Raw genomic sequence first — 14,067 nt, 5'->3', positions numbered from 1 at the left:
TAATTTTAATCTTTCTTTTTCATCTCTCCTGCTTTTAATATACATAGTTTTTCTTATTTTGATTATGTCGTTTGTAACTTTGGAGTATTTGTTTTCTCAAATACTTTTTGTACTTCCTACTTCCTCCGCCGATTCCCTAATGATATTCACTAAATTCAAATTCATTCCTTCGACAGTGTCCTCGTTATTTCTTCGTCTGGGGTATTGGCTGCTTGTTATTGTGGCAAAGTAGCATGCAGTCGATACTTTAGGGTCTATATGGGGCGCCCCTACGGACCAGAGCCACACATCATTTTGTCTATGATAGAAGAAATTCTGTTCATAGAGAAATGATGACACTTTTATACTACGACTGTCCCTCCGTTATGCTGTCCCCCAACCCCTTGTTGCTGTCCTGTACCATTTCTCTGAGTATTCTCTTTCTGATTGGGGGAATTCCCTGTGGTGGGGGAAAAGAATACTGCCACCAAGTTTTCCCACTTGGATCGTAAGAGGCGAGAAGAAAGGGACGGGGAGAGGGACTAGGCATCCTTCTCCCTGTAGCCCCAAGGGGCAATTACCTAAAATGAAAAGAAAAGGCATAAGGGGTGCTGGCGGGCCTCGGGCCAGCACCCTAAGGTTTGGGTCTTTTAATGTGCGTGGATGTGGTACAGATGAGAGTAAAAGGGAAGAGATAGGTAGTATGTTTGTGAGAAGAAAGTTGGATGTGTTGGCTTTGAGTGAAACTAAGTTGAAAGGGAAGGGTGAGTGTATGTTTGGGAGTGTAAGTGGGAGGTTATCAGGAGTGAAGAGAGGGAGAGGGAGGGAAGGGGTGGCTATTCTAGTAAGTGAGGAGATAGGTAAAGGGGTAGTGGAGTGGAAGGAGGTTTCCTCAAGGATAATGTGGATGAAGGTGAAACTGGGAAAGGAGATGTGGGTCTTTGTAAGTGCATATGGGCCGGGCAGTGAGAAGAGTATAGAAGAAAGGGAGGCCTTTTGGATAGATTTAAATGAGTGCATAGAGGGTTTAGGAAGAAATGTCAATGTAATAGTACTGGGAGACCTTAATGCTAGAGTGGGAAATGGTCCAATCGATGGAGTGGTTGGGAAGTGTGGAGTTCCAGGAAAGAATCGTAGTGGAGAGTTGATGGTGGAAATGTGTCTAGAAAGAGAGCTGATGATAGCAAATACAGTGTTTCGGAAGAAAGTCAAGCATAAGTACACATGGGAGAGGGTGGTGGAGGGAAGGGTGGTAGATAGAGCGCTAATGGATTATGTAGTGGTAAATAGGATTATGATAGGAAGAGTTAAGGATGTACATGTGCTAAGGGGAGAGGGTGGGGGAATATCAGATCATTTTTTGGTGGAAGGTAAGTTGAGAGTGGAGGATAGATGGAGAAGGAGGAAAGGGACAAAAGGTAGGGAGGTTCTTAGAGTGAACTCCTTGAATGAAAAGGAAAAGGAGAAGGAGTACGAAAAGAAGCTGAAGGAGGAGTGGGAGGGAGTTAAGGATAGAGCAGAGATGGGTGTGGAGGAGGAATGGGGATGGTTCAAGGAGGGAGTCTTAAAGTGTGCAAGGATGGTGTGTGGAACAAGAAGGACAGGAGGAAATAGAAGAAAGGGTAGTGAATGGTGGGATGAGGAAACAAAGAAGGTTGTAGAAGAGAAGAAGCGAGCATTCACAGATTGGTTACAAAAGAGGACAGGGGAGTCATATGAGACGTACAAAGAAAAGAAAAGAGAAGTAAAGCAAAAGGTAAAGGAGGCAAAGAGGAGAGCAGATGTGAAATGGGGTAGGAGTATGACAGAAAATTTTGAAAGTAATAAAAAGATGTTTTGGAAAGAAATTAAGAGAGGAAGAGGAGGTGAATCAAGTAGGGAAGAAAAGGTAAAAGGTACAGATGGAGAGTTGATAATGGAAGAGATGGCAGTGAGGGGAAGATGGGCAGAATATTTTAGGGAGTTGCTGAATGTGAAGGAGGATAGGGAGGGAAAGATAGCTGCAGTGGGAAATACGAAGAAAATGAGAGTGATGAGTGAGGAGAATGGAGGAGAAATAAGGAAGGATGAGGTGAAGGCAGTTGTAAAGATGATGAAAGCAGGTAAGGCACCTGGTCTGGATGGATGTCATGCAGAATGTCTGAAAAAGGGAGGTTCAGTGATGGTGGACTGGTTGGTGAGATTATTTAATGTTTGCTGGAGAGAGGGTAGAGTACCGGAGGACTGGAGTAGTGCCTGTATAGTTCCTCTTTACAAGGGAAAAGGGGACAAGTGTGAATGTAGTAATTTCAGAGGGATTAGCCTGTTGAGTGTAGTAGGGAAGGCTTATGGGAGAATCTTAATTGAGAGGATTAGGAGAGGAACAGAAGGAGTAATTGGTGAGGAACAGTGTGGATTTAGGACGGGTAGAGGTTGTGTAGATCAGATCTTTGTGCTTACGATAGGGTAGACAGAAAGGTACTGTGGGAGGGGATAGGAGGAAAGCTTTTGGGAGCTGTCAAGAGTTTTTATGTGAGTAGTAGAGCATGTGTTAGGATTGGAAATGGAGAGAGTGAGTGGTTTGAAGTAAAGGTGGGACTTCGTCAAGGATGTGTTATGTCGCCCTGGCTGTTCAACTTATACATGGATGGGGTGGTGCGAGAGGTGAATGCTAGGGTAGTGAGTCAGGGATTGGAGATGGTTAAAGAAAATGGAGAAAAGTGGGAGGTGAGCCAGCTGTTGTTTGCAGACGACACTGCGCTTGTGGCAGGGTCAGAGGAGGGATTGAGGAAGCTGGTGGCAGAGTTTGGGAGAGTATGTGATAGAAGAAAGCTAAAGATAAATGTGGGTAAAAGTAAGGTGATGAGATGTACAAGGGGTGAAAGTGGCAGTAGACTGGAAGTGAACATTAAGGGAGAGCGACTGGAGGAAGTGGATAGTTTTAGATACTTGGGTGCAAGTGTAGCAGGAAAAGGTGGAGTGAAGGTGGAGGTAGAATGTAGATTGAGAGAAGCGAGTAAATGCCTTGGTGGTTTAAAGAGTGTAATGAGAAATAGACATTTGGGAATGGATGCGAAGAGGAGACTGTATGAAGGAGTGATTGTGCCAACAGCATTGTATGGGGCAGAAACGTGGAACATAAGAGAAGAAGAGAGAAGGAGTTTGAATGTGTTTGAGATGAGGTGTCTGAGAAGTATGGTGGGGGTTACTAGGCTGGATAGAGTGAGAAATGAGGAGGTGAGGAGGAGAACAGGGGTGAAAAAGGATTTGGGAGATAGGGTTGATGAAAGAATATTAGGATGGTTTGGACACATGGAAAGAATGAGTGAAGAAAGAGGGGGTCGCCGATTAAATGAAGCGGCCTTGCTGTGGATGTACTGTGTCTTGCGACACTGCTTCTGACCCAGGGCGGTGGGCAGGGTGCAGGGATGACCCGTCATCCAGGAGGTGCTCAGATGAGAGGAAGGGTGGGAGGGGTGTGGAGTGTATTTAGGGATGAAATGGGTGGGAGTGTTTTTATGCCTTTCCCTTTTTGGCTACCTCCCTTGGAAGGGGGAAAAAGCCTTGGTATATGTATGTATGTATGTAACTGAAATTCCCTCTTGTTATCCTTAACCTTCACAAGGCTTATATTATTTTTTCAAAACTAATTTATATCACTCGGTTCTGAAACTGAATTTAGCTGTGCAACCAAACATTCCATGGTCACTACCTATATATACTTTAATCATGACCGTAATGTTACTAATGCTCTTACTCTCATCTCCTTATTTGATATCTATTTCGTTCCTTCTTGTTCCATTTGGACTTCTCCAGGTCCACTTACGACCTACAAGCTCTTGGAAGAAAATGTTCATTATTTTCATGTTGTAATTCTCTGAAAAATTTACCCACATCTCGCTTCTGTCATTCCTCTCACCTACTCCAAACTTTCCAAAGCATGATTCATCTCTCATCTTCCCTACTTTAGCATTAAAGTCGCGTATTACCAACTTGCATTTACTTTTTTCTTGATCCATTACCTCAGTTAAATCATCATAGAAGGACTAATTATCATCGTTTGAGGTCTGTAAATTTGGTGCATAAACCTGAATTATCAATAAAGTGTACCTTATGTACAGCTTCATCACAATTCAAGGTGCTCTATCTGATAAACTGCTGAACATCATTATGTTACCGGCAATCTCTCGGTTCATCAAGAATCCTACTGTACTAAATCTTTCTTTTTCCTTAACTCTATAATAGAACAGGTGGTGACTATTTTGCAACTGTATCAGCTTTTCTTCCACTCTTCGGACTTCGCTCAGTCCCACGATGTCCCACTTGATGTTGACCAGTTCTTCTATTAAACTCTCCAGCCTGTGGTTTTCTGAGAAGGTTCTCATGTTGTAAGGATAGATCTTCATTTTCTTTATGCAATTGAATGTCTAAGAATTATATATGTTTGGACAGTGCTTACATTCAGATGAACACTGCCCGTAAGCACACAAGGTAATGCAGTTGGACCTTTCGGAGACGATGATCCAACAGGAACACCCGACTTTCTTTTGCTTGTGTAATTCATGGTTGCTACGAATCAATTTTGGCTGTAATCTCACCTCCCTGGCAATTGGTTTCTGGCAAGATATTTCTTTAGTGTCACCTTATTCAGTATATTCGGTGGAACCCGATATATCTATAGGGTACCCAATAGTCTACGCCGTCATGTTGATGGTACCCCATATATCTCAGGGACGTACCAGTCAACAGTGGGCCCTGCGACTGTGTGTGCAGGCGGTTATTTGACATATCTTTTATACAAAAGCTTTTCGATGTGGGTGGTAGATATTTTCATCTCTATTGACATAGGTTTTGTAGTCATTAAGATTCTGAAGCCTATCCACCACATAAAGGTGACTCTCGGATACTAAATAATAGAATGTACTAGAAATATATTATAGCTGCAAAATACAATATTTGAACTATAGATTGGGGAAAATCCATTGCAAAAATGAAAGAGAGGAAATATTTGGGAGTGTATATCAAAGACAGCCTATCATCTGACAGATATATCAGCAGAATTGTGGGAAAGACTTATGGACCGCTGCAGAAGACTGAAGTGGCTTTTCTTTTATATTAATGTAGAAATTATGGAAAATCTCATAGAAACCCTGATCTGTTCAAAACTTGAATATGTGTCAGTGATATGGTCCCCACACGAGTGAAGGATCGAGAGAATACAAAAAGGCAGCTACCAAATTAGTTAAAATCCTTTTAAATATAGCATATGGAGGGAAACTAAAGTCACTGGATCTACTAATGTTGAAAGATTGAAGAGTAAGAGCTGATATGATTGGAGTATTCAGGTTGCTAAACGGGATAGACTATAGTTACAGAAGATATTTTTTGATAAGGATAGGAGGGCTGTAAGAGGTCATGAGTACAAATTAAGAAAGACCACATGTCTAAAGGATGTGAGGAAATACAATTTTCCGTATAGATGCATAAATACTTGGAATAGCATAGGTGATAGTGTCCAAACTGGAAAGAATATATGAATTGAAATAAAAAAATGATAATTTGAAATTAAGGATATTAACCATACTGGACCCATACATGAATTTTAAGCTATATGATCAATTAGAAAAGGAAATGGGACTCCTTGAGCATCAGTCCTTTCTTGTACACAATAAATAGGTAAATACAAGTAGATTGATTAGGTAAATACACTCTCATAGCTTGGAAAGAGGAGTAGATCTCAGTTTAATTGATAGAGTACATGACATATGGAGAGGAAGAAAAACAAGGGCATGGAATGAAGAAGATGATCAGGAAATGTTATCAGACATGGGAACACAGCTGAAGAAAGCAGTGGAAAGTAGTGACAATCTGGCCCTGTCAAATTATTTCAACTAGGAAGACTGGGAAGTAGGCGGAATACCCTGCTAAGCATAGCAATGCACAATATAAAGACACAATGGATCAAAGAACTAACAAGGATAAGAGGAGAAGACACACCAGCCAGACTATGCATACTCCTGAATACAGGGCTTGTTGTAGTATTGGTGTTTATCTTGACTGTAGTGAGTCCAGAAACAAGTCATGAATCATATCATTTTAGAAATACAAACTTTGTAGAAGTGAGAAAATGCTTTTGAGAAGTAGATTGGAAAGGATAGAGTCTAATGATGTATAATATAAAAGGGATTTTTATAAGCATTGTACAATTTGGAAGTGGAAAAATATGTATCAAAGCTGAAAGAAAATAATTGCTGAAAAAAGATTGGTTTATCCAAAGATGTATTTCTGAAAAAAAAAAAAAATATATATATATATATATATATATATAAATATATATATAAATACATGTATATATATATATATATATATATATATATATATATATATATGTATATATACATTAAATATATATATATATATATATATATATATATAAACTCATGAGCTAGACAGAAAGAATCAATCTACTGCCCCAGGTCTCCAAAATTTTGGTAACAGTCGCCATGCGGGACCATGAATCACCCAAAGAAGATATATTGTGTTGTCGTCTTTGTATTGTTAGTGTGAGGCATAGAAGTATGAAGTGGTCTGTGTCTTCTGTGTGATGATTAGATCTAGGCTAGTTTGAGTCTGTAACCAGGCCTATTTTGTGCTGGACTGGAGGAATGGCTGTATAGTTCCAATTTACAAAGGAAAAAGGAACAAGTGTGAGTGTAGTATCTTCAGAGGGATTAGCTTGTTAAGTGTAGTTGGGAAGGCTTATGGGAGGTTCTTGATTGAGAGGATTAGGAGAGGAACAGAAGGAGTAATTGGTGAGGAACAGTGTGGGTTTAGGACAGTTAGTGGTTGTGTAGATCAGACTTCTATGGTAAGACAAATATGTGAGAAAGCTATGGGAAAAGGTAAGGATGTGTTTTGAGCTCTTATGCATTTGGAAAAGGCTTATGACAGGGTTGACAGGAAGGTACTGTGGGAGATATTGCACATATATGGGATAGGAGGAAAGCTTCTAGGAGCTGTCAAGAGTTTTTACGAGAGTAGTAGAGCTTGTGTCAGGATTAGAAATGGAGAGAGTGAGGGGTTTGAGGTAAAGGTGGGATTTTGTCAGGGATGTGTTATGTCACACTGGCATGGTGCAAGAGGTAAATGCAAGGGTGGTGGGTCAGGGATTGGAGATGGTTAAAGGAAATGGAGGAGAGTGGGAGATAAGCCAGCTGTTGTTTGCGGACGACACTGCGCTTGTAGCAGGATCAGAAGAAGCTAGTGACAGAGTTTTGGAAAGTGTGTGAAAGAAGGAAGTTGAAGATAGATGTGGGTAAATGTAAAGTGATAAGATGTACAAGGGGAAAAAGTGGCAGCAGACTGGAAGTGAGTATTAAGGGAGAATGACTGGAGGAAGTGGATAGTTTTAGATACTTGAGTGCGAATGTGGCAGGAAAGGGAGGTGTAGAGGTGGAGGTAGAATATAGATTGAGAGAAGCGAGTGAATGCCTTGGTGGATTAAAAAGAGTAATGAGAAATAGACATTTGGGAATGGATGCTAAGAGGAGATTGTATTTTACCTAGTTGTATATACCTAGTTTTATTATACGCGAAGGGAGCTATGCTCATGGTGACCCATCTTTGTATCTTTCAGCATCAAAATTTTTCTTAAAATCTTGAATAGTATTTGCGCACACTGTTTCATGATTCTAAATATAGTCAGTAGATCACCTCTTTCTCTTCTCTGCTCCAGTGTTGGTAGTTCCAATTTCGATAATCTTTGCTCGTATGTTAATTTGGAAAGAGCTGGTGCCAACTTTGTCGTTGCTCTCTGTTTTCTTTCTAGTTTCTTTATATTCTTTTTAGTACTGGGTGACCATAGTGTCGCTGTGTATTCCAGTTTTGGTCTAATCAATGTAACTACTATTCTTTTGATCATTTCTTCATCCAAGTAATCAAATGCCACTTTCATTGACCTAAATAGGTTGAAGGTTTCTCCGACTATTTAGTTCATATGTTTATTTGGTGTCATGTCTTTATTGATTATTACTTCAAGGTCCCTTTCTGAGTGCACTTTCTTGATTTTTCTTCACCAATTTTATAATTTTTTGAAATTCTGTTTTTACTTTTTCCAAACTCCATTATGCTACCCTTCTTGATATTGAAGTTCACTTCCCACTTCTGAGTCCATTTCCAGATTTTGTCCAGGTCTGGTTGTAATGATCACTGTCCTCTTCTGTTCTTATTTTCTTCAATATTTTTGCGTCATCTGCGAAGAAATTCATATAACATTCAAATCCTTCATCCATGTCATTTATGTATATGGCAAACATGATTGAAGCCAGCACCGACCCTTGTGGAACACCACTTATCACTTCTTCCCATTTTGAGTATTTGTCTCTAATTACTACCCTCATTTTTCTCCCAGTCTTCCATCCATTCTAATAGTTTACTTGTGATGCCACCTATTGATTCTAATTTTCTTATTAATTTCTTGTGTGGTACTTTGTCAAATGCCTTTTGGAGGTCTAGATAGGCACATTCTGCCCATCCCTCCCTCTCTTCTATTATATCTATTAGTTTCGGGTAGAGACAGATCAGGTTTGTTGTACATGATCTTCCTTGTCTAAATCCAAATTGGTTTGGGTTTAGCATAGATTTTTCTTCCAGGTGTTTAACCCATCTACTTTTGATCACTCTCACATATTTTTGCTACTGTGCTTGTTAGGGAGACCGGTCTGTAATTAGTTGAATTTTCTTTGTTTGCATTTTTTCAGTCTTGTGGTACCTTTCCTTCTTTGAATGAGAATTTGATTATAGCGTGTACTGTATTTTATCTGTTAATTCTTCTACGCATTCTTTCAGTATCCAATTTGCAATTCCATCCGGACCATGCAATTATCTGACATCAAGGTTTTTTTTATTTGGTCGCTAATTTTCATTTTTGGTACAGATATCTCTTTCATTGGGTGGGGGGAGGGGTTTCTGTCTTTCTATTCAAGTTAGGTGTGTTCTCAATTGTGAATATCGATTTAAAGTGGTTGTTCATAACTTCTGCCATTTCCTGTTCTTCTGTATATTCATGACTTCCTTGGCACAGCTTTTCTATTTCTTGCTTGTTTTTTAGTTTACCGTTCACATATCTGTAAAATAGTTTCGGTTGTTCCTTGCATTTTTCTATTATTTCCTTTTCATAATTTCTCTTTTTTCTCTGCGTATTTTTACATAATATTTTCTTAGTTTGATGTTTGCCATTTGCTCCTTTTTTCCATTTTTTCTCCATGATTTGTCTCTTTTATACTTAGCTTCACTACATTTTTTGCTGTACCAGTTCTTTATGTATATTCTTAATGCTTTTGTTGTGGTATGAAGGAGTGATTGTGCTGACAGCACTATATGGGGCAGAAACATGGAACATAAGAGAGGAAGAGAGAGTTTGAATGTGTTTGAGATGAGGTATCTGAGAAGTATGATAGGGGTTACTAGGCTGGATAGAGTGAGAAATGAGGAGGTGAGGAGGTGAATGGGGGTGGAAAGGGAGTTGGGAGGTAGGGTGGATGAAAGAGTATTGGGATGGTTTGGACTTGTGATGAAAAAAAAAAATATATATATATATATATATATATATATATATATATATATATATATATATATATATATATATATATATATATAACATTTTTTTTTTACAAACAACTTGTTTTTAAGAGTTTCTTTTATTTCGTCCAAATTTGTTCAGATATTAAATATTTAGTATATAAAAACAGGTGCAAGTATGTTATTCATCCCTCCACATATATGCATCTATCTTATTCAAAGAGGCATTAGACAGAGTATAAAAATAAACCATCCACTCCCACTGTCCCACATGAACGTCCACACTCTCCCCACCCCTCCTTGACTTATCTGTTGTACTCCCCGCCACCCATCAAGGCTCAGAGCTTACTTTCTACCTGAATTTTTGCTCGCTATCCCTTAACTTTAACCTACAATCATACATAACATAATTGGATCACAAGCCCTCTGCTGAATAAACAAATGAAAATAATTGATTTGATAATAGGGTTATAAAATAACTTATAAGTATATGAGTTAGTTTTGGTTAGTTTGTCACTGCACTCAACACTCACAGCTTGAAGCTGATTGTTAGTCTACCATCGACCACTACGTGAACGGATTCCTGCGTTCTCTCTCTCTCTCTCTCTCCTCTGCAACGTATATTAATCATACTACTTGTCAAATAAAAGTGATAGATGTCATTAGTAAGTCAAGAAAAATGTGTCGTCTGCTACACCATTTTGAGTATTTCGCTGTTTGTCACATTTTTTTAAGTTACTATTTAGAAAAAAAAAAGGCATGTAAATGAACAGACATGAAAATGTAATAAAAAAGAATGCTGGGCAAGTTGCTATTCTTGTCCGAAACATTTAAAAACCTATGCCAAAACTAAGTGGGGGAAATGTAAAATAAATAAAACACATCAAAACATGAAACCCCAGAAAATGGAAGTGCGGGATATACTGATTTATTTAATATTCTAACATAGTAAAATTTTTGTAACATGGTCCTTTTCCTTGCTGAGTTATTAATATATATATATATATATATATATATATATATATATATATATATATATTATATATATATATATATCCATGTTTTTTTTTTTTTTTTTTTTTTTTTTTTGTTGCATCTCAAGTTTGGACACATGGGAAGAATGAGTGAAGAAAGACTAGTAAAGGAGGTGTGGAAGGCAGATATGGAAGGAGTGAACATGAGGGGGCGACCTAGGATGAGATGGATGGATGGGGGTAAAAAAGGGCTTTGGGGAAGAGGGGAATGTCTGTTGAGGAGGCATGGGAGAGGACAGAAGACAGGGGTGAATGGAGAATGGTTGTATATGGATGATGTTGTGATGCATGAGGTGGAATGGGTGGGGGATGGGGGGTGAGGGAGTATGTGTGAGAAAAATTAGACGCAGCCGAAAGGAATTTTTCCCCGTCTTTTCCCTTTCTGCATGAGGGGATGGATAGGGGGGTCGCCAATTTAATGAAGCAGCCTTCCTGTGGATGTGCTGTGTCTTGCGACACTGCCTCTGACCCAGGGCAATGGACAAGATGCAGGGATGACCCGTCATCCAGGAGGTGCCAAGATAAGAGGGAGGGAAGAAGGTAGAGGGGAGTGGAGTGTGATGGGGATGGAATGGGTAGGAGTAATTTTTATGACTACCTCCCTTATAAGGAAAAAAACCTTTGGTATATATATGTATTATATTCATGATTCTTAGGTGTAGGAGGGGTTTCTCTCAAACACTTACATCTGGGTATTGTTATTGTAGTATTGAGTTTCGTAGTATTTTTTGAAGGACTTGGATAGTTATCTGGGTTTGACTGTGTTTCTCTGTGGATATTTATGTGGTTTTTGGTGGTAGGTTGTTGTAGATGTCTGAGTAGTATGCTACTGGTGTAGTTTGATTGTTACATTCTGTTGGTTGTGCTTGTGAAATGTAGTGTAAAGGTTGTGTATTGTTCAGGGTTTTGGCGTAGAAATGTATTCCTGTCATTTTAATGTGTTCTATTGGAAGGATGTTGGTTTTCGAGTGCAGGTGTGTTATACAGGTGGTTTTTGTACATCCTATTACTACTTTTAGTGCTCCATTCTGTAGTGCTTGTAAATTCTTTATGTTTGACATAATTGTTGGAAATCATGCTGTGGAGATATATTCTAGGATGGTTCTTATGAACGGTTTATAGATTGTTATTGTTTTCCTTTTATTTCCAAAAAAAAATTGTACTAGAGATGGTTTTCAATGAGCTTGTTTTCTTGTTGATACTAATAGGTCCTTGATATGTGGGCTGAATGTCATAAGTTTATCAAATGTTAGACCAAGTATTGTGTTTCTTTTTTCAATGGAAGAGTTTGGCCATTTAGCTTCCCTATTGGGTGATTTTTTTTATTTATGGTTGACTGGGATGAACGGTGTTAATGTTAATTTCTGGGTTGAAATTTTCATTCTTTTATTTCTGAACTATCATACTAGTTTGTTCAGGTATATATATATATATATATATATATATATATATATATATATATATATATATATATATATATATATATATATATATATGTATATATATATATATATATATATATATATATATATTTTTTTTTTTTTCCTGCCATTTTATATTCACTGGTATTTATTTCTGGTTCAACAGTTGGTAAATCACTCATGAAGAAGTTGAACAATAAAGGAGAAAGAATTGCTCCTTAAGGCACTTGTATAATCTTTTTGTACCTGAGATGTGGTTGTTTTAGGTCGCAGCATTATAATCCTGCTATAAAGTAGGATAGGTGGAAAAAGAGAGGAACCATTAGATTAAGTGAAGAGTACAACGGATCCTGACATGAATATACAAAAATGAAAAGAGAAGAAATAACAAGTTTTCAGAAAAATATAATAGACAATTGTACAGATGAACAAGAACTGTTCTACTGATTTGTTAATGGCAAATTGAGGAACAGAGAAAGAATCACTAAGTTGGAAGCAAGTGAAATAGTGTCTACAGACGCCAGAGTACACAGAGAAATATTGAGAGGTAGTTTTTAGTCCATGTTTACAAATGAAGGTTATTTTGAGGGCAAATAGGGGATTTCCAAAAGCGGGGGAGGAGTGGTGGTTGTATGGCATAAAATTGGAGGTACAGGAGGTGCAAAAATTGTCGGAGATATTGGATGTAAGAAAAGCTACTTGACTTGATGGGATATTAAGCTTGATACCCAAAATATGTTGGGAACAACTAAAGGATAAGATTCACAAATTTTTTGTTTGTTCTTAAAAAACAAAACAAAATCCCAAATGATTGGAATTAGGTAACATTGAACAAATTTATAATGGTGGAGTTACTGGAAGAAGATCTTACCACGGCATCTGAATGGAGCTAGGATTGGGAAAATTTAAATGTGAAAAAATACAGGATATTGGAAATGGATATAAGAATAGGCCTACATTGTTCTATCGAATGAATGATAATTTGATTGCAAAGGTAGAGAGAGACTTGGAAAAATTGTCACTAAAAACATACATCAAGAGGACCATTTATATTCTATTACATACATACATATACCAAGGCTTTTTCCCCCTTACTAGGGAGGTAGCCAAAAAGGAAAAGGCATAAAATCATTCCCACCCATTCCATCCCTGAAAACACTCCACACCCCTCCACCCTCCCTCCCATCTTAGCACCTCCTAGATGACGGGTCATCCCTGCACCCTGTCCACTGCCCTGGGTCAGAAGCAGTGTCGCAAGACACACCACATCCACAGCATGGCCGCTTCATTAAATCGGCGACCCCCCCTATCCGTCCCCCCATATAAAGGAGAGCACGGGGAGAAATCCCTTCGGGCTGCGTCAAAATTTTGCTCACACACACTACCTCACCCCCCATCCCCCCGTCCATTCCACCTCATGCATCGCAACATCATCCATATACAATCATTCTCCATTCACCCCTGTCTTCTGTCCTCTCCCGTCCTTCCTCAACAGACATTCCCCTCTTCCCAAAAGCCCCCTTCACCCCATCCATCCATCTCATCCTAGGACGTCCCCTCATGTTCACTCCCTCCAGATCTGCCTTCCATACCTCCTTTACTAGTCTTTCTTCACTCATTCTTTCCATGTATTCTATTGAAGACCATAAATGTAGCATTCTGCTACATGAACAAAGACATGAATGTTATTGAAAACTTGATTTGCTTTCTACTGGAATATGTTGCTGTGGTTTGGACACACGAAAAGGAATATATAAAACAACGTAGGGAGAGTAGGAAATAAAATTATTCCATATTTTGCTAGTAAATGTTATGAAAAAAGACTGAGTGTTTTCAGGCTGCCAATGCTAGAGGAGTGAAGAAAGACCGGTGATCCAATAGCAATGTTTAGAGCCATGAAAGGTGTGGACATACTTGATAATGAGAACCTATTAATGCGGGAATAAATGAAAACCAGGGGCCATGAAATGGAATTGCAAAAGACTAGATGTCTGAAAGACATTAAAAAATGCAGTCTCTTATAAAGAATTACTGATTCATAAAATCATATGGATGGAGGAATAGTAAAATAAAAC

General features: G+C 38.5%; 1 protein-coding gene across 2 annotated transcripts in view; it reads left to right on the top strand.

Annotated features, from left to right (window-relative positions):
* Window positions 1-14,067, top strand: part of LOC143040773 (uncharacterized) — a 241,748-nt gene that overhangs the window by 168,772 nt on the left and 58,909 nt on the right. The gene's annotated exons all lie outside the window — the stretch shown is intronic.

This window comes from Oratosquilla oratoria, chromosome 29 (assembly GCF_046742065.1).
Source record: "Oratosquilla oratoria isolate Oo_2021 chromosome 29, ASM4674206v1, whole genome shotgun sequence".
In the NCBI taxonomy this organism is placed as follows: domain Eukaryota; kingdom Metazoa; phylum Arthropoda; class Malacostraca; order Stomatopoda; family Squillidae; genus Oratosquilla; species Oratosquilla oratoria.
The sequence above is the reverse complement of the archived record's forward strand: the minus strand, read 5'-3'. Positions and strand labels throughout refer to the sequence as shown.